The sequence below is a fragment of the Mytilus galloprovincialis genome, chromosome 1 (genome assembly GCF_965363235.1).
Source record: "Mytilus galloprovincialis chromosome 1, xbMytGall1.hap1.1, whole genome shotgun sequence".
NCBI lineage: Eukaryota > Metazoa > Mollusca > Bivalvia > Mytilida > Mytilidae > Mytilus > Mytilus galloprovincialis.
In genome coordinates, this window is record NC_134838.1 from 103,483,481 (window position 1) to 103,509,550 (window position 26,070).

Genomic DNA, 26,070 nt, shown 5'->3' on the forward strand with positions numbered 1-26,070 from the left:
AAAATGGCGAATATGATCAGTAGACAGATTTGCAAACAAATTAAAATTTAAAAAGTTGCCATTATTCAGAAATGTGTTATGTCCTTTCTTCACCAATTCGCATATTTATTTATTTTTATGGATTCCCATGACATCACTTTATACATTTCCATACTCAACATGAAATAAACTCATCATATATACCAGGATTAAATTTTGTTTTTATGCCAGATGCGCGTTTCATCTACATAAGACTCATAAGACGAATCTAAAAAAAAAAAGCTGAAAGGCCAAATAAAGTACGACGTTGAAGAGCATTGAGTCAAATAAGTTTTTATTAAGTGATAAAACAAAATTGTGAATATAAAGATAATAGTTCAACCGTAAATTTTATATATACATCTTCGTTTGTAGTTCAAAGAAATCCATCGAACTGTGTTATTTTTCTTTTAATATATACAGTAAGGAAACTACTTTAAAGATTACTAGGTATGTTATTCAAAGACCTTATTACAAAAATTATAATGTAATATCTTACATGTCTTACAGTTTCTGAAAAGTACAGAATCACCTTTCGATTTTATTTATGCTTTAATTTTTACTTTCCCATTCTAAAATGTCGGACTTTTGGTGATAATGAATATAAGAATGCCTTGTTAAAATGTGTTTTATGATAAAATTTCTTAAAAAGTTCTCACAATTTATTACATTGTCATTAATTATTCTTTGCGGTATTTTTTTCTTACAGCATTTGGATAGGTTATGATAGAAGCGGCACCAGTATCGTTTTCTTTTGATATATTTTAGCAATGAACACAGGGTGTCATTAAAGTGTCTGATCTTGAAGACTCATGCATGGATAACTGTTTGTATTCTTGTCTATGTGCATCAGCAAAGAGTAGGAACATATTTGAGTGTTTATATTCTCTTATACTGTATTAATTACATAGGCTAATTATATTTGGTGTTAAATATGATTGTTAAGTGATCACATGTGTCATGGGTCAACTAACCCTTGCCTCATTAACATGGATAATTGATCGTGTTGAGTTTATATGATATTTGTAGTAAACCCTTCATACTACAGACTTTCAACATAAATTCAATCATTACCAGTAAAGCAGGCATGACATTTTAATGCGCTCTTCTTTATTAATTATTTTTTTCGTGCCACATTTAATAAATAGTGCAGGTTGGTTTGTATAATACTTTTGATGTGGTCTAAATTTTAAACATTTATCATGTGCATAATTTTAAAGATTTTTACACTGCATTTCTACAAATATGCAAATATTGTTGATAATTTGAAACTCCTGTGATGAAATCAATATATCTATTTTTTCTAACTTTTTTTCAACTATCAATCAGTCATTCACTGAATTTTGGGTCTCAATGCTCTTCAACTTTGTATTTGTTTGGCTTTTTAACTATTTTGATCTGAGCGTCACCGATGAGTCTTATGTAGACGAAACGCGCGACTGGCGTATACAATTATAATCCTGGTACTTTTGATAACTATTTACTGAACTAGTGCACAACTTTGTTTAGGGGTCAGCTGAATCCCGCCTCCAGGTTCGGAATTTTCTCGCTGTGTCGAAGACCTGTTGGTGGCCTTTGACTGTTTTCTGCTCTTTGGTCGGGTTGTTGTCTCTTTGACAGTTATTTTACCAAAATATATATATATATATATATCGTTAAAAGACATCAGGTAGGAAACTGTTTTGGAGCAAAGGTCTGACTCTCATCTTAACAAAAATGACAAATTTTCGAAATCATTTAATATTGGTAATTGTTGTAGTAATGATCTTTTGAGCCTCAAAACAAAACAAAACACAATTCAAAACTATAAAAAATCTTTATCAGACAGATGTATCATGTCTTCAGAACTTCTTATGATTGGTATTTGATGGATTTGTAATATTCGTTTTAATTTGTTATTCACTGGGGCAAAAGTTATCAAACCTTCTGCTTTCCTTAACAATTAACGTTTGGTAGGTCTTACAGCTGACTGTCGATTACCTTGTACTAATTTTCAAAGCATATACAGAGCAATTAAAAAAGAGAGACTGTCGGTACCATCAAAAAGATTACATTGACACGGAACTGACCAAATTGTTGCTTGCTGAATAGTGAAGGATTATTAGGTAGTTTCTTTACGAATAATCACAAACCACCATCTTCGAATTTTTATTCAGTTTCTTTTGTTCCAAAACATGAGCTTTGTATGTCTGGTTCATATTCAGACAAGACGTAAATATATTTTAATCTATCAAACATAACTAAAATTCCCTTCGGGTTGTATTTCATAAATATCGTTACATAAAGTTTCACCAAGAACTGTTATCCGTCTATCACAAAATCACACATACTTTGGATTTGTCCATTAATTTTTTGTTTTCTTTAACTAGTTTTGATTTCTCACGTTCCAATGAAGAAATTTCATTTTCTTTCTCGTCTTTTTCAGCAATCAGTTTTGTTATCTTTTTTTGAAGTTCTACGTTTTTTTGGGTATTTCTAATCTACAAAATATTAAATTAGCAATATTATAAAGTACTAAAATATAAATGTACATGTATAACATATAATTCGTTTTTGGTTTTTAATTTTATAGCAGTTGCTGGCTTTTTATGTAAAATGGTATTACATTAACCATACTATGCTAGTTTTCATGCACCTGCCTAACATATTTCTATATCATATATATTTCGAAATCAAGTCATTTGTACTATCTTTCTTGCCCAGTGGTCTAGGACGGATGCTTTCTTATTTATCAAGGTGTTAGCATTTTGTCATATTATATTTCCATTATTTCCATTCAATATTTATAATGAAAGATGCCTTTCAGTTTTGATGTTAATAGTCATCTATCAAACACACTTTAAAATGTTCTTGATTTGTTGTATTTTTATAAATACAGCATTCTTCAAGAAATTCCAGTGTAAAAGAAAAATCACCATAACACCAAATAAAATCTTTTGTATAGTTCTTAGGACATTTTAACGTTTTAAAATACTACATTCACGCGTATTACGAATAAAAAAGACTAATATAAAATAAAATCATACAGTTGCCAAAAATGCCACTGTCTGCAAAAAGACAGTTTGTGGCTGTTCTATTTAAAAAACAATGAACATATTAAGTTTGAAGAAATACCATTCTTAAAAAGGTGAAAAAGTTAAAAAGAATAATTACAAGCGAGATGCATGCCTACTAATCGATTATCAGGTCACTGTAATCTGTAGTAACGGATATATAGTGGGTTGAAAATATTTGTTGAAGAAACGAACGAACGGATGGTCTGAAAGTATAATTTCAAGATATATAGCTCCAGCACCTACAAAATGGGTATACTAAATCAATTACATTATCTTTAGACATAAATAAAATAAACGTTGTTGGTGTTGTTTTTTCTTATAAATTTTACTCAATGACATTTGTTCGTTATTTGTTAATAAATAAAAACCTCTTGTTCCAAAAAATGTATCCTCTTTTTATCTAGTGGTTTCGAAATGCAGGCATCAAGTTTTTCATACACTTCTCCGTCTACTTTGTAAAGTTGAGTCAAATTGTCCACCGCGTAAATATTGATCTCCAATACATACATGTCTTCTGTAAACAGAAATACAAACCAATGTCATGCTATCGACTGGTGAATATTATATACTTTCATGACCATTTAAAATGTTCTGTGTTAAATATTCATGTATCACATCATTATCAATCATTTCTGTTATTCTATTTTAAGTTCAAATTAAAGTATTCGTTAGTTGTGTCTGTTCTAGAGTTTTTAAATCTACTGTGGATTCTTTTTTAATCGTTGAATACTTATATGCAGACTGGGGAAAACCCAATAAATTCAAATAATTATGATTTGAAAGAATCGACGAAATTTTGTTTCCACAAAAATAAATGAATTTGTCTGTTATTATTTGAATGGGATTCTTGTGTTTTACATAGCAATATTTATTTGTTATATTTCTGTTTGTCATCATTGCAATCTATTATAAACTCTTGATGAAGATCGTTATTGAATCTCTAGATGTCTTTTTTGTGATATTGTGGTGTTGGTTTACTTTTTCAATGACATAGACCACACGTCTTTTTTCTCCTCATTTCTTGTTTTTAATCATATATAAACTTTGAAAAAATATTTGAGTGGAATAAATTAAACACAACTTGATAGTCTGCTAGATGTTCTAGTCTAATCTGATGTGTCATTGGTAAATTGAAAGATATCTTCAATTAACAGAGTGCGGTATACAGTGATCGGGGTGTCTATACGTCCGTCTTGACCAATTTCTACTGAGCCAAAATAAAAAAAATCAACGAAACTTTCACATACTAGTTCTATATATAAAATAATGTTTCTCCTTTTTCACTTTTTCATATTAGATTTCTCAAAAATTTAAACTTTTTAATTTCAATTATAAGGGTGAACATTCCCCGTCGCAACTGTTCCGAAATCAGTGAATGGATTTCAATCAGACCCTTGCGCAATCTTCGTAGCATTATGCCATTGTGCAGCTAATTTTTTTCTTTTAACAGAATGATTTCACGAATACTATATTAACATTTTTCTTGCACCTATTAATTTATTGGTTTTTTCCGATTTTTTTCGATGGTTTCGACCTTTGTCTTTTCATGTCTATGAGGGTGACCATCCTCATTCCTCACCTCCCCATCAATCAGTCAATCGATGTCAATCAAACTATCAAAAATTGTTCATGCCATTGCGTGCATCTTGTTTTACTTTTCAACATAACTAGTTTGGGGTTTTCCAATACAAAAACGTTGATGTTGCTCTTTCTTATTATAGGGATGAACATACCCCATTGGCAACTCTGAAACCAGTTAACGGATTTCGATTATAAAAAAAATGAAAACACGTTATTAATTTCGTGCGTTCGAAGAAGCGAATTTATCTTCATCAGGAATACTAAAAGCAGAATATTTGAAAGCCGAGCATGTATAAGAACCTAAGTAGTTGAAGAGCTATATATGCAAAAAAGACCTAAAGAAAATAGCCAAATCCATCTAATTTCACCTTTGCCTAAAGGAGTTGAAACTTTGGTTATAAATTTCATGCGTCCGCACTTTCACAGATTTTCTGAGGAGTCTGCCTTATCAAACATGGACTTTGCAAGGGTATATGGTATCATTTTTTTCGCTTTACTAGATTAGTTTTTAAGAAAGAGGTTGTACCAATTTTGTCTGACATCCTCTAGATAAAAAAAGACAAAAAAACACATCAAAGAGAGGCTAATGACACCGAAGGGGTAATCAAACTCATGAATCGAAAAGAAACTAACAATGCAATGAAAAAAATCAACAAAAACAACCATATGACAAACAACCGTATATAAGACACATCATAGAAAACAAAGGACTGAGTTACAAAAACCCCACCAAAAGCCGGCGGAGATCTCAGGTGCTCTAGAAGGAAAAGCAGATTCTACTCAACGTGTAGCACCGTCGTGTTACCCCTTAAAGCATATATGTGATGATGTCTAATTTGGATATCAGAATGCCACAATCAAGAAAATGTAGTGCATATGAACTTTCAATTCTAGGATAAGATTTTTTTCAAAACTTCATAGTAAAAGTGGTACAGTTTTAGCCGTAAAAGGAGTTTCTATGGGGAATTGCATTGTCAATATTTACAGATATGCAACCTATATAGGGTGAAAAAAGAGAACATTCAGAATTTAACCAAATTTGCTTTATCTCACAGATTTTAAAGACATTAACTCAAATATGAAGTTTTATAAATATTTCATGAAGATTGATAGAATCCTGTGCCTTAGATATGATGACTCGGCATAAATTCACAGTTTACAGTATGCATAGTTTACTTAAAGTCCTGAATACAAGATTAATTTATAATATTTGCATATATGTAAGTTAAAAGAAGGGCTTATATTTACTCTTCGCAGTCATTGAAACTCATCGATCCTTCCTGAATATTATTGATGGGGTGATTGTGTCCTGTCGATAAAACAAAAGTAAGCCGTAACACCTAAATCTGCTTTTTTGTCACAACGGCATAAAAAATACAAGCTAGAAATACAAAAATATCTCAACAAAACTTATAATAGTGTGTTATATCCTGAATATGTACTAAATATTCCAAATTGCTAGAAACAGCAGAATAATTTAAGAAATTTGAGGCCCCAGAGGAAAAAAATAGAAAATTGCCTTCCCCTGGGTCATAAATCAAATAATTTAACTTGTAAGTGCTATGATTTTATGATTTTTAAGTTCTTGATATAGAAAACAATAACTTTGCTTGGAAGTAATGCAAAAATCAGATGTAAGCAGTCATCTCTATAACATTTTAAGTGAATTGATATCCCAGACAAGTATCTGCATGTATACAACTATTGCAAATATGGCTTTGTTTGAACACTTCTAGTATATTTATTAGGTAAATTGTGTCAGATATATGGTTACAGATGATACTGTTGTGACAAGAATTCTAAATTGACCATTTGAGATAGAAAATGTGAACTTTAATTGACAAATACGCATACAGTAAGCTGTGGACTGGAGACAGAGGCAGGATTGGATACTTTATATAATCTTGAATGTTGTAATAATTGACTGCTAAACATTACATTTATAGTATTCTGATATGCTTTCAATACGTTATCAAAACAGTTTAAACAGGTTATAGGCATTTTATATCAGAAAATATGGAAATAGGGTAAGCTGGCAATAATTAAAGTCGTTGTTTTCATATTCTTTAAAAAATTGAAACAGGGGAGGGGGTATAAAATGTTCAGTTATGCTCTCTGTGTTCCATCTCATAGAGATATAACTTGGAAATGTTACCAGTAAATAAACATGTGCATGTTGTTCACATTGAAATCTGTTGTAACCCTGTATTTACGGTAGGGGTAGTTAAGAAAATTAGTGTTATTTTAAACTCTGAAAAGTTCAGGGCATATAAACGTTGAAAATAAGCCGCACATCCCTATATTTTGACCCTTGAAAAAAAATTGTAGTGCGTATGAAGTTTCAATTCTAGGATAAGATTTTTTCAAAACTTCATAGTAAAAGTGGTACAGTTTTAGCCGTAAAAGGAGTTCCTATGGGAAATTGCATTGTCAATATTTACAGAAATGCAACCATTAGTGTGTCTCTGTCCTATATGCTCTCCAATTTATTTGTATTGCAGTCCTGTCATGTAATGTTGTCAACTATATGTTATATTTAACATTGCCATAAAAGCGGGAGGTAAGGCATGCCACAAAACCAGGTTAAACCAAACATTTATTTCTTAAAATGTCCTGTACCAAGTAAGGAAAATGGTCATTGTTATATTATAGTTCGTTTCTGTGTGTGTTACATTTTAATGTTGCGGTTCTGTTGTGTCGTAGTTCTCCTCTTATATTTGATGCGTTTCCCTCAGTTTTAGTTTGTTACCCGGATTTGTTTTTTTCTCTATCGATTTATGAAATTCGAACAGCGGTATACTACTGTTGCCTTTATATATCACAAAGAATTGTAAGATTATTATGTCACAAACAAATGGTACGTCGTATTACACAAAGGAAACACATAATATGAATTACACCTAGAATGACAGTTACACAAAGGAATATGAACATTTCTAAATATATTTGTGTTACTACAACATTGTTATTTGTATCGTAATTTTTTATTGAGTGCATGAAAAAAGTCAAAGGCGAATAAAAGTCAAAGGAAAAAAGGTCACAGTATGTTAAGTCACAATTTAAAAAGGAAATTTAGTATATTATATTTTTTTAATATATATACGTTTTAAAAGATTTTTATTAAGATGTAGACTGAAAAACCTACAACGAAATTTGATTTACATGCACACGTATAAAAATTGCGATTTTTATCCAACGCAATCATAGGTTTGAACGTAGTTTTCAATTTAGACTCGTTTATATTTTTTCGTTTGGGCTTGTATCATATTTTCCCTCCGGTTTATATGATCCATTCATCCCATATTGACTCTTAAAATTCAAGAGTCTATCTAAAAATGAGGGTACATTTTATAAGGCCTTCCAAATACCGTTTCGATCCCTAACATCACTGAAGAGACATTTATTGTCGAAATCCGGATCTGGTGTACAAAAAAGTATTAACACCTTATGTTTGTGGCATAACATCGTGGCCACAAGTTACTTGTTTTTTTGTTTAGTATTAAATTCATATTAAGATCCGTTTTGTTACATCTTGTGATCAATTTTATTTGGCAATCACCAATGGCAGTCAGCAGGGTTAAAGAACACCAGTTGTTCGACCTGTTAGTCAAATGCGTTTTGTTTAAATATACTTCTTCACTTTTTTCGTCTTTTGGAAAATGTTGTTTGTGCTGTATTTAGACCATTCTATAACGAAATTTGTTTTACATGCACACGAATAAAAATTTCGGTTTTTATCCAACGCAATTATAGGTTTGAACGTAGTTTCAATTTAGACTCGTTTATATTGTTTCGTTTGGGCTTGTATCATATTTTCCCTCCGGTTTATATGATCCGTTCATCCTATATTGACTCTTAAAATTCAAGAGTCTATCTAAAAATGAGGGTACATTTTATATGGCCTTCCAAATACCGTTTCGATCCCTAACATCACTGAAGAGACATTTATTGTCGAATTCCGGATCTGGTGTACAAAAAAGTATTAACACCTTATGTTTGTGGCATAACATCGTGGCCACAAGTTACCTGTTTTCTGTTTAGCATTAAATTTATATTAAGATCCATTTTGTTACATCTTGTGATCAATTTTATTTGGCAATCGCCAATGGCAGTCAGCAGGATTAAAGAACATCAGTTGTTCGACCTGTTAGTCAAATGCGTTTTGTTTAAATATACTTCTTCTCTTTTTTGGTCTTTTGGAAAATGTTGTTTGTGCTGTATTTAGACCAATCTATAACGAAATTTGTTTTACATGCACACGTATAAAAATTGCGGTTCTTATCCAACGCAATCATAGGTTTGAACGTAGTTTTCAATTTAGACTCGTTTATATATATATATATATATATATCAGTCGCATGAGTTCGAATACCGGTGAGGAAAAAAAAGCAAATTTACAGATCTAACATTGTTGGGTTGATATAGTTGTATATTTTTAGACGAGTTGTATATACATTATGTACACAGCCATGTATCACCATCATTGATGGCGATCCGATGGATACATCTGTTGTAGAGTTGTCACTGACTCAGACGTACTTATAAATATAATTATTTTCTGTGACTGTATCTTACATTAATTTGTAGGATCCTTTACTATAGATAATTGAGCTGATCTGTAACAATAACATCTTCATTCCTTATATATCATGTACTGTAGTACGCCGCTAGATTAAAACTGACGAGGAAAGGTAACACACGGCCACTGAAAGCTTTATTATTTGTAGAGCCCAGGTGGTCGTGTGGTCTAGTGGGGCGGCTGCAGTGCAGGCGATTTGGTGTCACGAAATCACAGTAGCATGGGTTCGAATCCCGGCGAGGGAAGAACCAAAAATTTGCGAAAGCAAATTTACAGATCTAACATTGTTGGGTTGATGTTTAGACGAGTTGTATATATATATATATATATATATATATATTACGTATTATATGTCTCTAATGTATAACCAAAAAACAATCCACTTTGCGATACAAAACGCATCACGTTTACGCGACATTGTTGCTAAATCACTACGTTTGAGCGTATTTATTTTGATAAAGATTATAAAAAGTCAAATTTCAAGTATACTGAACTCCGAGGATTATTCAATACCACAAAATCCCTGATCAAATGTCAAAATCGAAAGATCAAACACATCAAACGAGTTTCTATTTGATATCGCTAGGGTTCAAATTATAGATGATTCCTGAGATATCATAGTCATGTAAACTGTGTTTTATTTATGACTAAATACTTTGAATGGAAAGGAACCCATGATGTTCATTGTAATTTATTCATTATGGTTTTTTTTCGTAAATGAAGTACTGGTTTTTCTTGTTTCTAAGAACGAATAAAGAGCTCTCAGATATCCTTTTAGTGTCTTTTGCTTCTCATTTGTTATCGTTTTCAATTGTTTTTGATATTAGTATCTAAGTAGACACAATGACAATGCTGTTGGAAAATATCAGTCCGTTCCCCTCAGTTGTTTAAGTTCTATTTTTTTAACAGGTTTACGAACAGAGGAACACACGACGGACGCCCAGTAATGACAAAAGTTCACACTGACCCTACTGAGCATTTTTTTCTCATATCTCGCCTACATCAACAATAGCAGTAGGAATTGTGCAAGCAGGTGTGCACACAAATGATGTGTTCAATATAAATATGACTAATGTTTCTTTCTCGTTTTATCTAAAGGGAATATAAAAAAAATTAGCCTAGGTTGCATTGTAGAAACCCAACCGTTTTGATTATCTAAACTTTTATTCCAAGATGAGATCCTAAACAATTTCAATAAGAACATACATATGTGCAACAAAAATGGTTCTGTATGTCTTACCTTGATCTTCTCCTTTTATTGTGCGTACCGGTGCAAAACTTATACTGTAATGGACTGTACTAAGTGGAGGTTCTATATCATACTTCATTATTCGTGAAATTTGCGTCCTTATATTGTCTCTCTTTCCATGATCAAATTTAACACCCTTCACTTTTCCTATAAAAAAAAAAGCGAGGGAACCAAATAATCAAGACAGATTATTCAAACATTTATGAAAGTACAAATATACAACCATATGATCCAGGACATTTCACCTTATTCAAAAAAAATATCCACGCGGACAACAAATGACAACTAGATTTGAGAACTGGGAACTACACCATCCGCACTCCGATAATTAATAAGACAAAATTGATGAAATGTACGTGATAAATATGGCACCCCGGTTTGATATTTATTATAACTACAAGATATCTCATCAACTTCATCAGATATCTTATATATTCTATATATTCTATAATATATCTTATATAAGATATATTAATAAGATATCGTATAAACTTTAGGAGATACCTTATAAAGTATATAAGATATCAGCCAGACAGATATAAGAAGCGTAAATTCTAGAAATCGAATCCACGGTAAATGAATAGGCTGATGTCACGACTATGGTTGACATCTTCTCATTCTTTTTTTCTCCACATTATTGTCTAGTTTTTTGTTCTCTCAAAAGGGCACATTGAAAAAATTAAAACCAGTAATATTAAAAGATTATTTAAGATGGATCGGGACCATTCGACTGCGCATAATTTCACGCATGGATTACAATGCACACGAAAGTATGTGTCGTAAATTTGATATTATTTTTTTTTTTAAATATTTTGATTGATTAAAAATGTTAAATCATTGTAGTTATGTCACTAAAAGAATATTGTCGTTATCATGTGTATCTGTGAGGCTCAAAACGACTTTTAACCAATTTTCACCATTTTCCGCCAAAATTTGGGTTTTAAGGCAAAATATTTCATTTTCCTTATCGGTGACCTATGTTTTTTTATTTGCTCATTCTTTGAAGCTATATTTCAGCTTTTTATAGTACAGTCTTGGACCAAGTGTCATAGAACGTTTTTTTGATATTCCGATAAAAATATGTCAACACCTCTACTTTCCTTATCATTTTATTGAAAAATGGTCCATTTTACATACCTGCTTAAAAGTAAAATTTTGAACATAAATGGTACGTGACCCCCTATTTTTTTCGACCAATTAGATTAACTTTCTGTAAAGAATAAAATAACAAAAAATACGGCACTTCTGATAGAAACTTCGAAAAGGCCAGAGCCACCTTTTCTTGCCTTGTCAACGGAAAAATCCAACAAAACGTATAGCCGAACGTGCGGTATGGGTTTTTCTCATTGTTGAAAGCCATATGGTTTCCTTTGGTTGTTTACATCTATATCATTTGCACTCTTGTTGATATTTGTCTCATTTGTAATCATGGAAGATTTCTTTATTACTAGTATTATACTCCTTATCATGTCGAAGATGTGGAAAGGGAATACAAGTTTGATCTTACCATGGTCATCTACTCCTATAAATATCGTTCCATCTTTCTGGATGTTAACAAACCCGCATGCATAATGTGCAAGACTTTTTGTATTTGCCGTTCTCAGAAAATTATCAATACTGCCTTCTTTAAATTCTCTTTGTCTTGTTTCGTCACCAATATTTTCATCATTTAAATATACATTTAAAGGTCTTTTATTATGTACCCTGTTAGCATAAATCTTCTTATATTCCTTTGCTATCTGTGTAAACTTGAAACCTTCGTTATTTATACTGTCGGCGATATTGAGTGCGTCACTAATTGATTGTAAATATAAAGTTGCAGTTTTTGTATCTCCACAATCTTCTATCTCCAGTTTATCCACAGCTATATCTATAGTAAACTTCTTTTGGAATACTTTTTGAATATCGTCTCTTAAACTCTTGTCATTTTCCATTTTTAAGTTATGAATTTCTATCACAAATTCAGTCGACATTTTTACTTTGTTTATTGAATTCAAAAATGCATTGATCAAAAGTGTTTAGGTTAAATTAAAATGTGTGTTAGTGTCGTTGCTATGTGACATTCAATACAAAGCTATTTTCTGAAAATGGTTACTTTACAAGGAAGTAATATATCTGTTATGGTCGTACGAATAATCTTTCTTTAATTTTCACATTATAAATTGATTAAAAATAAGTATTTGTTTTTCAAAATATGAAAATAATAACATGAATTTTCTGTAAATTGTTATGCAATAATAATGATAATCGTCAAAACGATTTTTTGAACATGGTAAAAATTTATGTATATATGTGAAAATCTTTGATAGTCTAAGTTTTATGTTTCTTGGATTTTCTTTAATTTGTGGACACTTCTCTTTTCTATTTTGATTTGTGGAGGGGTTATACATAGAATTTTTTCCTTTTTGTATTTTTCGAAAATTTCTGAGGTAATTTTTTTGTGACATTTATCGTTATATATTCAGCCGAACGTAACGACTCTGTGTGACGTATCGTATGTACTGATTAAAAGGAAAGCAATAAACCATTAAACGCCAATTGTTCTAACAACAAATAAATGTCGCTCCACGCTAAACGATATATTTTGATTTGCAAAGATTAAAATCCGCCTTAAAATATCATTTCCAGTGTCAATAAATAGGTTTTTTGTATGCTGATTCCAAAAATGTATGGTTTATTCATTGGTCAGCACTTCTGTTTTGACATGAATTATCATTAAGCAGATAGTCATAATTATAAATTAACTGTTACCAAAACTTTACATTTTGAGAATACTAAGGTTTTCCTACCTCAAGAATAGATTACTTTGGCTGCTTTTTGCGAAACTATAAGAACTTTTTGGTCCTCAATGCTCTTCATTTCGTACTCTAGAGCTAGTTCAAAGTACGCTGATTTTGTTGAACGAGGAATACTGCTTTCTCAAAAGTTGCTAAGACAGGGCTATGAATCAATCAAATTAAGGTCATCACTAAAGAAATTTTACGGTCGCCATCATGAGCTGATCTAGAATCTTTAATGATTTTATTTATATAAACTTTTATGTGAAATAAGGGAGATGATTTGTTACTTCCTGTTTGAAGATTGCCATTTTTACATTTTTATAGTTTCTTGATATTGGTTCTTAAAATATGTGGTTCTATATACTTAAACATAAAAAAGGGGGGAAAGAGCTATTACGGTTCACATAATTTCATATCTGGTTTCCTATTGTAAATGTTACGGCTTGCAACCTAATGCGAAATGTATTGTGGCTTTACCATGTATGAATATGAATTCTAAACAAAGGAAAAGTAAAGAGCGTGAAATTTACCTTGGCCTTGAGCTCACTTTCAAGATCATAAACCAAGAACTTCAAAACAAAAACATTTGGGTCTTTATTTTATATATTGTTAGTAGTGTTGTCAAATCGGACACTTTTGCCTAACCGGTTACTCGGATAAGCGTTCGACCGATTAACCGGTTAACCGGTAGTTTTTTTTTAAGTTGGTGTTTGAAAGCCTAGTTATCTATAGTACCTACACATAGATATAAGATGTAGTATGAGTGTCAATGTGACAACCTTCCATCCAAGTCATAAATTTACGCTTTTAGAATTGAAGTTTGTCCTTTGGCATTATAAGGCTTGTCTGTGAGGATTCCTTGCGAAGGTTGACTTTTAATAATTAATACACCGTATCAACTATATCGTTTTTAACAACTTCAGATTGAAAAATATAAAAAAAAATCTTGATCTCGTAGAATTGAATATGTCTGAAACCGATTATTCTTTCCTTATCTCTTGTTGTCTCCGAAAATAATGTGGAGTGTTTCAATTTGAAATGATTAACCTATTTCTCGTACAATCACGCATACATTGAGTACATTCACAATGGTCTGCATTTCACAATTTTTGAGTTAGCATTTCGTTTAAAGTAAGACAAAGCCTTGCACGACGGAGGTTGCACATTCAGGTGTAGGCCTACACAATATTTGATCAAAAACGAAATAATGAAGTAAATCGTAGAATTTAATCGTATTACTGATTAAAAGTTGCTGTTAAAAAAACATGTAATTTTACTAATTATGTTTCCTTAAGATCTTGTAATCAATTTTATGTTTTTTGGATTAACAATAGCAATCAATATACTGGACAATTGATCTGTCAAATTAATAACCACGACGACAATTTTTAAATAAAACATAACTATTTAATGATTTCAATACAAATTTATATCAAACCTATTCAAATAGAAAAAAAATGTCCGGTTAACCGGTTAGCGCTTTTGGTATTCGGTATTCGGTCGTTCGATCGGTTAACCGGTTAACCGTTGACAACACTAATTGTTAGTGTCTTAATTGTCATTTCGAGCCTTTTATAGCTGACTATGTGGTATGGGCTTTGCTCATTGTTGAAGGCCTTACGGTGACCTATAGTAGATAAGTTCTGTCTCATTAGGTCTCTTGTGGAGAGTTGTCTCATTGGCAATCATACCACATCTTTTTTTATATATAATATCACCATACGTAATTATGAAAGAGTAGAAAACGCTCTTCAAATATCTAGGTAACCTTTACAATAAAACTTAGGAGTTAAGACATATTGCAACTATTATTTAAGTAAAATTATTTGGTCAATATCTTTTACGGGATGGAGAGTCTCATTAGCACGCATGCTATATACTAGTATTCTTATATATATTTAAAAAGAAGTTAATATGAGCCAAAATCAAAATTTAGAATAGCGGACCTTAACATTAAAACTTACTTTTCTTTTTCTTTTTTGACTAATGACATCAGATCAAAATATCCTAGGTCTCTTTCATTTATCATTTACCAGTTATGAATGCATATCACTTATAACAGATGCATAACTCCCATATGGAGTATCTGGAACGATTCGGTCAAAACCAATCTCAACATCCTGAAATACAACGAGCAATTTTGTAACTTAAAATGTTCTGTTTCTTTTACGGTTGCAAATGAGTAGTCGGCACAGTGTTTGGAAGATAAGGAAGACAAAGTGTTAGGTAAAACAGGGTCGGTTTGAAAAGTGCATCAACTGTTCGATATAATTTACCAAATAGCAAAACAGCAATAATTCTTCGGAAGAAAAAAAGAAGCGGTAGTTAAAAAGAATAATAGTCAGACAAAAGCAATAAACTACAAACGTTTTTGCAGGAATGTCCTATTGTTGCAAATCTGATGATAATAACTCATCATAGATACTAGGATAAAAAATTTGTATTTACGCCAGACACGCGTTTCGTCTACAAAACACTCATCAGTGACGCTCGAATCCAAAAAAGTTAAATGGCCAAATAAAGTACGAAGTCGAAGAGCATTGATGACCAAAATTCCTAAAAGTTTTCCAACACATCTAAGGTAATCTATTTCTGAGGTAGAAAAGCCTTAGTATTTCAAAAATTTTAAATTTTTTTATGAATAAAGGCAACAGTAGTATACCGCTGTTCAAACTCATAAATCCATGGACAAAAAACTAAACCAGGTACAAACTAAAACTGAGGGAAACGCATTAAATATAAGAGGAGAACAACGACACAACACTACAATGTAACACACACAGAAACGGACCAATCATCAGACAAAATCCCACGAGAAAAACAAATATAACATCAAAACCAAATACATGAATTTGGGATAGACAAGTACCGTGACACGTCTTATCGCAATGTGAATGAACAGTTGATTAATAAGTATGACCATAGTAATGATAATTCATGTCAGCACAGAAGTGAAGTGTTGACTACTTGGCTTGTGATACCCTCGGGGAATTAGAACTCCACCAACAGTGGCATCAACCTAGTGGTTGTAAATAAATTCATCATAGATACCAGGATAACATTTTGTATTTACGCCAGACGCGCGTTTCGTCTACGAAAGACTCATCAGTGACGTTCGAATCCAAAAAAGTTAGAAAGGCCAAATAAAGTACGAAGATTAAGGGCATTGATGACCAAACTTCCTAAAACCGTTGCCAAATACAGCTAAGGTAATCTATTCCTGAGGTATTTCAAAAATGCAAAATTTTTGTGAACAGTTAATTCATAAATATGACCGTATCAATGATAATTCATGTCAGCACAGAGTTGCTGACTACTGGGCTTGTGATACCCTCAGGGAACTTAAACTCCACCAGCAGTGTCATCAATCCAGTGGTTTCTAAGAAAACTCATCATAGATACCAGAATAAAATTTTGTATTTACGCCAGACAATCGACTCATCAATGACGTCCGAATCCAAAAAAAGTTATTAAACTATACTCGACAACTTCAACCAAAAATTATGTTTACGTATATGTGTGGCATACAGAATCAAATGTATTTTATATCTGAGGTTGTCTTCTGTATTATGTCTTTTTCGATTAGTATTTTTTCGGTCCTCTGGAAAATATTTCTTAAGTCTTTCACTTTTGATAGATTTGCATTTGGCAATAATCTAACGTTTTTGTTAAAATGGAAATTGAGCAATTTTAAAATTTGGTTAGGTTTTATGTATTGTGAAAATTGGAAAAAGTTATTACCTCTTCAAACATTCAAAAACAAAGGGTGTATCTTTGAAATTACTGACAAAATTGACATAAAAATTGAAATGCTTGAAAGCTCCTATTTCAGAAAATATATTATCTTGATCGTTGATCAATGTGAATGGTTTTTTTTCTCTTGAGTGTATTGCTACGTATATCCATGTTGAATGTGGATTTTAAAAACACAATGTTAATCATTTTCTCACTCAGAATCTGTTTAAATTAAAAATGACAGTGATATAAAAAAAAAAGTAGAAAATAGTGATAACACTATATTTCAAGAGTACCATTTTGATATACATCTCCGTACATGTATTATCCTTCTTTCAGTGGCCATTTTTCTCTTTGATTATGTTACCTTTATACTCAAAATGACATCATCATTCATTCAACCTTGTAAAAAGATTTACGAAAGTTGTACGTAAGTCTCGGAACTACAATGTGAAAATAAGAGTGACAAAAAAACTGAAAAGGAAAATTCAAAACAAGGAAGTAAAAACTGAAAAAATCAAAACTAATCAATCGACGGAACAAGTGAAAAACAACCACCATATTTCTGTCTTGGTACAGGCATTGTACCGAAGGAAATTGTGATGTACAATAAGAAACTATACAAGTCCTATCTTGTTGTGCAACATTTAATTAAAAGAATTACATTAAAACTGTTAATGATTTCCGATTTTAAATACGCATGGTTAAAATAATTAACAGAAAATATCAATATTTAATGTTATATCTAGAAGATAGTTGTGTCTTTAGCAGTCAAACAACATTACTTTGTTGTTCTCTTTATCATTATGGAAAGAGATGTTGAAATAGATCTAAAGAAACAGAATATCCCACAAAAAAGTGTACTTCAACATGGTGCAATATCAAGAGGGAACTTTAATCAAATGAAATCATTGAATCACTATGGGAATATATCAATCCAGAAACAGTATTAAAAAAAGTAATTGAGCAAGTTTGAATTTTTATTTAACATTAATGAAAGAATAAGCTTGAAACGGTGCTAGAAATATCAACACTGATACGGTTCTAGAAATACCAGCTCTAAAACATTACTGAATAATCAGCGATGAAACATAGCTAACCACACTTAGCACAACTTTTAGGAATTTTTGATCCTCAATGCTCTTCAACTTTGTATTTATTTGGCTAAATTATCAGTATTGAATTCATAAAATAAGAAGCTGTGCAAATATAAGTATAAGAATGAGCATTGCAGTGTAGTATTGACTGAAAGAATAACATCACAATTTAATTGAGGGTCAAAAAGTAAAAAATAAGTGTGAATAATTCTTGGTAGTATAAATTACTAGTAGATAGAGATAAATTATAAACCGACAAGTAAGATCAACAAATACGTCAACTTGGCCGAAATCTTCAGTCATTTTCCGATTGGAGTTATTGCCCTTTGGTGACGATTTTTACAAAGTTCTGTTTTTTTTCCTTTATCTTGAAAACCATGATATATAGATAAAAGATTAAGATATAAAAAATGATCTACTAATAACTCCTAGTGTTCAAATGGTTGGTCGACTCTTTACAGCAATTACTGCAATAGAATGACGATTTTTACGATATTCTGCGTTTTCCAATTTTTTAAATTCAATAGATCGACAGAACCTTAAAATAGCAATAGTGATCAGCAGTCAGAATTGGAAAATAAGTTAAATATGTCTAAAGTGTCAGTCAACTCCTTATCAGAGTTTGGAACTAAGATTCTACAATGTGTTTGCGTTTTAATTATGAGGAATATAGATAGGTAGATAGAATTTTTGAAAACCAAAAATCAGAACATATCGTTAACGATGCAGAGATCAACGCGTTTAAGGGCCACTGACATCGGTTTGAAAAATGTCAATTTATTTGTATCATAAGTAAAGGTGCATATAATTTATTATGTTGAGAATATGTAATTCGTATATTATGTGTTGATATACAAAAACGAAGAAGAAAAAAACGCGACAAGAGAATGCGATCATAAGGGGTAAATTTCTATGCATTTGTCATTCTCTTTGATATAGCTTTCAATAACTACGAGTATTCTTAGTTTGGTTGGGTTCGGGTTTTTTTTACGTTAGATGAGGAATCTTTTTTTTTATGTCTCGTCCAAGTCTGATGAGTGACGCCAAATCTAACTGATTTTCACAGTTGGTTTTATGCTATGCTGCTGTAACCACCCTGTCTCATTTGAGAGGGTTGGACACGTTAAACCCCACAACATTTTGGTCTTATTCGGTGTTTGGTTGCTCTCTTTCATATTTGTTTATCGTTTATTGTTCTGTCATAAATCAGTCTGTTAGTTCTTCGTTTGCATTGCTTCGTGTTTTTTTAATGTCGGGACATTTTTTCGTCTGCCAGTACGATGACCTGTAGTTTTTAAATGCACGTTATTTGGACTCTGCGTGATACTTTTCTTGTTGACAATCAGACAATCAGACCATGACTGCTGATTTCTATATCAAAAAACGTTCCTAGATATTTCCCGTTAATTTTAACTTTGTTTTTTTTTACTTTCCCGTTCTAAATTGTCGGACTTCTTTTTCTTATGATAATAAATATAAGAATGTTTTGTTAAAAGGTGTTCTATGAAAAATTCTCACAATTAATTACATTGTCTTTAATAATTCCTTGCGATATTTTTTTCTTGGACAGGTTATGGTAGAAGCTGCACCCGTATCTTTTAGTGCTTTATTTTAGCATTGCACACTAGGATATCGTTACAGTGTCCAATCTTGATGACTCTTGTATAGATAACTTTGTTTTCTTGACTATGTACGTCAGCTAAGAGTAGAAACATATTTGTGTTTTTACTTTTGTGTTTATATTCTTATAGAATGTATTTCTACGCTATTTCTGGTGTGATAACTTCAGTTTCGTCACCTGAATTTTACCAGTTCACATCACACATAACTATTCGTTTGAAAAGCCAAGCAATCTTTGTTGTAAATGTTTAACCTGATTCCATTCTTGAAATTTCAGTTAAAGCAAAACAGATTGATATTATAGTCCAGTCAATCTAGCATAAATTTGACCCTAACCTGAAAGTAATTGCAACAGTAGATTTTTAAGTTTTAATCTTGAGCATTATACCCCAAATATACATAGAAAAAAGTCCCATAATATCTTATTTATGGAAGACTAAAAAAATCAACATTTAAAATTCCTATGGAGATTTGCATTGAAAAGGGAGATAACTCTTTCAAAAGGCAGAAATATCAATAAAAATTGATACAAAATTATAACTTTACCGCTTCTATTCATCAGAATGTATTGATTCTTGATTTTTTAGCGGTCTTTAGGATATAACAAATAACTCTGTGTTTTCATATCTTTTATCAAGCTATAATCTAGATTTCGTAATTCATTAGTTGACCATTTATTGAATTTTTCAACATGTCAAGGTAAAGAATCTCAAATTTAATAAAAAATAATTAATAAAATTGAGAATGGAAATGGGGAATGTGCCAAAGAGACAACAGCAGAAGGTCACCAACAGGTCTTCAATGCAACGAGAAATTCTCGCACACGGAGGCGTCCTTCAGCTGGCCCCTAAACAAATATATACTGGTTCAGTGATAATGAAAACCATACTAAACTCCAAACTGTACACAAGAAACTAAAAATTAAAATAATACAAGACTAACAAAGGCCAGAGGCTCCTGACTTGGGACAGGCATGTATTATTCTTTTTGTGGTTTAAAGTTTCTTTAGACAAGTAAGATGCTGAAAAAATATAATATACAGATATTAACAATACCAAAGTTTCACATTATTTTTTTCAAAATGGTCACAAAGCTTCAAATTTGAAATTTCTTTAATGAAAAATGCACAAAAAAAAATAAAACTACTCATAACACTTCGGTTTTGTACATTTCATGAGCAGAAGATTATATAGTTTAGTCAAATATCACCTTATAACCCCATCAAAGTATCATACTTTACATAAATTTTAAGAAAATCAACCAAAAACTGACCAAAAAAGACTACTTTTTGCAGAGTTATCTCCCCTTCCAATGTTAATTTCCATAGGAAATTAAAAATGCTGATTTTGAGTTTTCCTCAAGTTAGATTTAATAGGACTTTTTTCTTTGTATATTAAGAGCATTGTGGTATAGATTAGAACTAAAACATTTTCTGTTGCAATTAGTTTGAGGTTAAATCTTAGTTTGACTGGACTATTATTCATTTTACCTCCTCATATTCATGCTGATGAACTTCCTCTATAATCCATATTATTATAGGTACTCATATATATTGTTTCTTTATTTTAATATTGGTGTTTTTTTCTGGCGTATATAGATCTATATTCATTGCAGAGTCTTTGTTATCCGTGAACATGTTTATATGGCTTTTTCTTTATACTAAGGATTTTCTGCCTCAGGATTGTGTATTGGGCATTACCTTCAAGAATTTTGGGTCCTCAGGTTCGTCAACGCCGTACTTTATATTGGCTTTCTACTTTTTTTTTAATTCGAGCGTCACTAATAATGAGAAGATTGTAGACGAAAATCACATCTGGCGTTAATCATTTAAGCCTCGACCTATGATTAGGTTATTGGTTGAATTTCCTTCAAGAGCCTTCTCTTGGTGACTCCTGTGTTTGGAAGAATATTTATCCGCATCAGTCAAAAGTAGGGCTTCGCTTGGTACATTTCAGCCATGACGTTGTCAGTTTATTTTCGACTTTGAATGTTCCTTTGGTATATTTCGCCCCTCTTTTGTAATCGTCATAAAAATTGTCATTTTACATTAAGTGCATATATTCAATTAAAAGTTTAGAATCAGTGTTACACATCTCATGTTTGGGTCGCAAAAATAAAGAAGAAGAAAAAAAGACAAAGAAAGAGGTCCAAACGGTTAGATAATTTATTTATTTATTAGTTATCGGCTATAACAATCTTTCAGTAACTGTGAGTACTCATAGATCGGAACTTTGAGTCATTTGTCTATATACTAGTTAATTTGGGTTTTTTTTAACCAATTTTACAGTTGTTATTATGTTTGTGATCTTACTGTGTTGCATCTTTTCAAGATTATGAGAAAAATAATTGCTCACAAACATGTTTAACTCTTCTGCATTCCAAATTTGTCTTTTAAAAGTCAATAGCCTGAAATGCAGTTGTTGTGGGTTTTTAGTGTAAGCTATATTTGTGAGGTTTTTTTTATTGTTCTGTCATAAATCAGACCGTTGGCTTTTGTTTGAATTGCTTCATATTTCTTCATTTCTGGACTTATATAGCTGACAACACAGTTTGGGTATTGTTCGTTGCTGAATGCTGTATGATGACTCATCGTGTCTTTTATACTGGTTTGGTAGTTTACCCATTAGAAATCATTCCACATCGCCTTTAATAAAATATGGTAGCTATTTTACATTTTCGCAGTTTATTTAAACTACAATGTCTTCGAAAATACAAAAAGGCAACACTAGTATACCAGCATTCAAAAGTCATAAATCGATTGAGGGAAAACAAATCCGGGTAAAAAACCGAAACCGAGGGAAACACATCGAATAAAAGAGGAAAACAACGAAACAACAGAAACACTAAAGTGAGAAAAAAAATGGTGGGAAGTATTCCCATTAAAAGTCATTCCACATCACCTTATTTACGAAAAAAAATGGTAGCTTTTTTTAATTTTCGCAGTTTATTTAAACTATTATCTTTTCGGCAAATAGTACAAAGTTAACAGTAGTATACCGGTGTTAAAAATGCCATATATTTATTTAGAGAAAACAAATCCGGATTGCAAAACAAAACCGAGGGAAACACATCAACTATAAGAAGAAATCAAAGGAACAACAGGAACACCAAACTGCAACAAAAACAAACGTCAAAACACATAATCGCAAAGGTTTGCGTTATATCGCAAAGGTTTGCGTTAAACGCAAAGGTTTGCGTTTTAACGCAAAGGTTTGCGTTATTTCGCAAAGGTTTGCGTTTTAACGCAAAAGATTTGCGTTATAACGCAAAAGGTTTGCGTTATAACGCAAAGGTTTGCGTTATACAGCAAAGGTTTGCGTTATAACGCAAAGGTTTGTGTTATAACGCAAACATAGGAAGAAAAATAAAAAAAAGTGTGTGGCGCTAATACGCTTCCGTACAAAAATGTCGATGTGTCGGATTTACAACCATGGAAAACAACCATACTGAATGATTTAAAGCCTTTCTTGAACGTGCAGTTCGAAGAAGAAATTGCGAGAGGTGTGATTAGGAAATTCGGCTGGAAACGTGATGATTTTTAACCCGAAACACAACCTGAAAATTTTCTTAAATTGAACGAGGGAATTCTCCGACGACAAATACAGACTGATGAGGAAAATAGCATTATGTCTAAAGGGAGCTTAATTTCTTAATATCTCTATACTATCAATGGCTTTTCGTGTGTAAAGGGGCACTAGCTAAGCGATTTGAAAAAAAATAGAATATGATTTCGTTTGGTTCAATCATTATTAAAATTGAAATGATAAAATAAAAATTCGTGTTTAGCAGCCAATTTTGTACAATTTTGTCAAAACAAGCAAACAAATTTTGGCTGATGAATAATTCACTGGCAAGTGAATAATTCGACCTCATTAAATCTGTATTCATGTGACCTTCACTTTAACTTAGCTAGAGATTGGCTAAGCATGCATACGTCGTGTTTAGCCATTGAAAGGAAAAGAATGTCAACATTGAAAGTGAAACAAAGGTGAACCATTTTGATCCACAAAAAATCATACTTCTACAGGTAATAATTTGAATTAACTCATATTTAATCCATAACATGAAACCAAACAGTCCTATACAAATCCAATTGTTCGAGGTTGCAATCTATTTATATTAATGTTTTTGTTAATATCGGGTTATGTGATCGTTGGCAGTATTCGGAGGTCGTCTCGATAGTTAATAAGACGGCGTCTAGACTAAAGTACACACGAAAATTTGATAAATATTATCGAGTAAAATGCTTATTTCAGACTTATTATAATTTTGATATACGTTTTAGTATGTTCTAAATCAAACATGAGCATTTGAGTCAATCGATAAACATGGATTTGTCAGCTAGTGCCCCTTTAAATAGAAAAAACAAAACTTTATGACAAAAGAGATGTTTTGAGCTTCTCAATTATGAACTTTCCATTTCTATGTAGCATTATTCAAATAGCGCCTGCATACGGAGTATATATCTCCCAATTGATACGATATTTTACGGACGCCATTACGAGTTGGTTGACCGTTATGGAATAACTGTTTCACAGATGATATCGGATATATTCCTTATGTCGTAACTACAATCCCCTTCCCTTGTCACGAATGTGACCTACTGAATTATACTATTTACCGGGTATGTAATAACATGAGCAACACAGCGGGTGCCACATGTGGAGCAGGATCTGCTTACCCTTCCGGAACACCTGAGATCACCCCACTTTAGTGGGGTTCGTGTTGCTTAGTCTTCAGTTTTCTATGTTGTGTCTTGTGTACTTTTATTTGTCTGTTTGATTTTTTTCTTTTTTAGCCATTGCGTCGTCAGATTATTTTCGATCTATGAGTTTGGCTGTCCCTCTAGTATCTTCCACCCCTCTTTTCTGAATAAACTTTCTTGCTAGTAAATCTAGGGTTTTTTAGCCCACCTGGACCAATGAGCAAAGTGAGCTTTTTACTTTGTTTCCGTCGTCTGATTTACGATCGTCGTCGACCCCCGTTCATAATTTTTATAGAAATATTCTCGTCTGAAACCAGTTGGCCATGTTTATATAAATTAAACTTGGCAAAAATCCTCATAGGGGTATATAAAGACAAATGTAATATACCACTGTTCAATAGCCATAAATCGCTTGAGCGAAATAAAATATTTGTTACAAACTAAAATTAAGTTTAAAAAAATGTGTCCGATGACCCTGCTTGTCAACTAAGTTGTCGACATGGCTTAAATAGAAAATAGGGGTAAAGTGCAATGTTTGTCTTATATTTTGTAAATAGTTATAAATAGAGAATAGTGTGTCCTATCAATTGTCCATATTCGTCAAAACTGATGGACGATTTATTGTAGGAATTATTGGACTTAAATGACAAATTTAATCTTTCTTTTCAATTTTTCTGTTATTTTACAAAATATGATATATAAGGAGAACCTTTAAAAATCGAAAATGATCAGCCAGATAAGTTATACAATAAGTGGAAAGGTAGTAATCAGCTGTCTGCTCCTTATTAGAGTCATTGCCTTATGTTAGAAATTTTTATAATTTTTTTGCGTTTAAAGCATATATTTTAGAAATTATCATAGAAAGATGAAAACATAAATGATCAGCAAAATAATACAAATCGATATTGAAGTTATTGCCTTTTAACGACGATTTTACCATTTTTGTTTTGCGTTTTGCCTCATATGATAATTTGAAAGATGAATAGACACTATAAATCACAACTTTCAATGATCAGCAGGTCAGGATCTAATAACAGCTCAAATTTTGCCGATGTAGTCAGTGAGGATTTTTCAATCTTTTGTGTTTTGAAAATGAACTACAGAAGATAGAGATGGAGAAACTAAATATACCTAATGATCAGCAATACCGAGATTTTAAACAGAAAATCAATATAAACAGATACCTGACAGAACTATGAATCGTCAACATCTAAATGTCATTTCATTGATTTATTTTGTTCATGTTTTTGTTTTATTCATGGGGCCAACAAGTTGTCTTATTATACCTCCCCTTCTTTAACATTCAACCTAAGGTATGTCTAGGAGTGTTGATTTATAATATCGCCTTGGGTACATTTTACATCTTTATTTGAGACTAGAGCATCAGCACCAGTGATAAAATCTCAAAAGCTGGTTTCTACGATGAGTTTCTATGGAATGGACCATCAAGCTTTTTTCTAAAAATAAGGGCGTATTGCGTATGGTCTACAACAAATCAACGAATCACTACCAACCCATTCAAATACGGTTCTTTTGTGTACATTTGCCTTGAATATGATGTTCCTGACGTAAGTAATGCTTCCTATATGGCCAAACAGACACATTTCTGTCATATGTCCTTTATTCGGACATAGTCATACATCTATATAA

At 31.8% G+C, this 26,070-nt stretch overlaps 1 long non-coding RNA gene across 1 annotated transcript; it reads right to left on the reverse strand.

Moving 5' to 3' along the window:
• Positions 1–3,445: 3,445 nt before the first annotated feature.
• Positions 3,446–12,437, reverse strand: LOC143052304 (uncharacterized). The gene is made up of 3 exons (XR_012971089.1): positions 11,991–12,437; positions 10,475–10,630; positions 3,446–3,588 (listed from the first exon to the last, which is right to left on the reverse strand). It is a non-coding gene; the product is annotated as an uncharacterized LOC143052304 (long non-coding RNA).
• Positions 12,438–26,070: the final 13,633 nt, after the last annotated feature.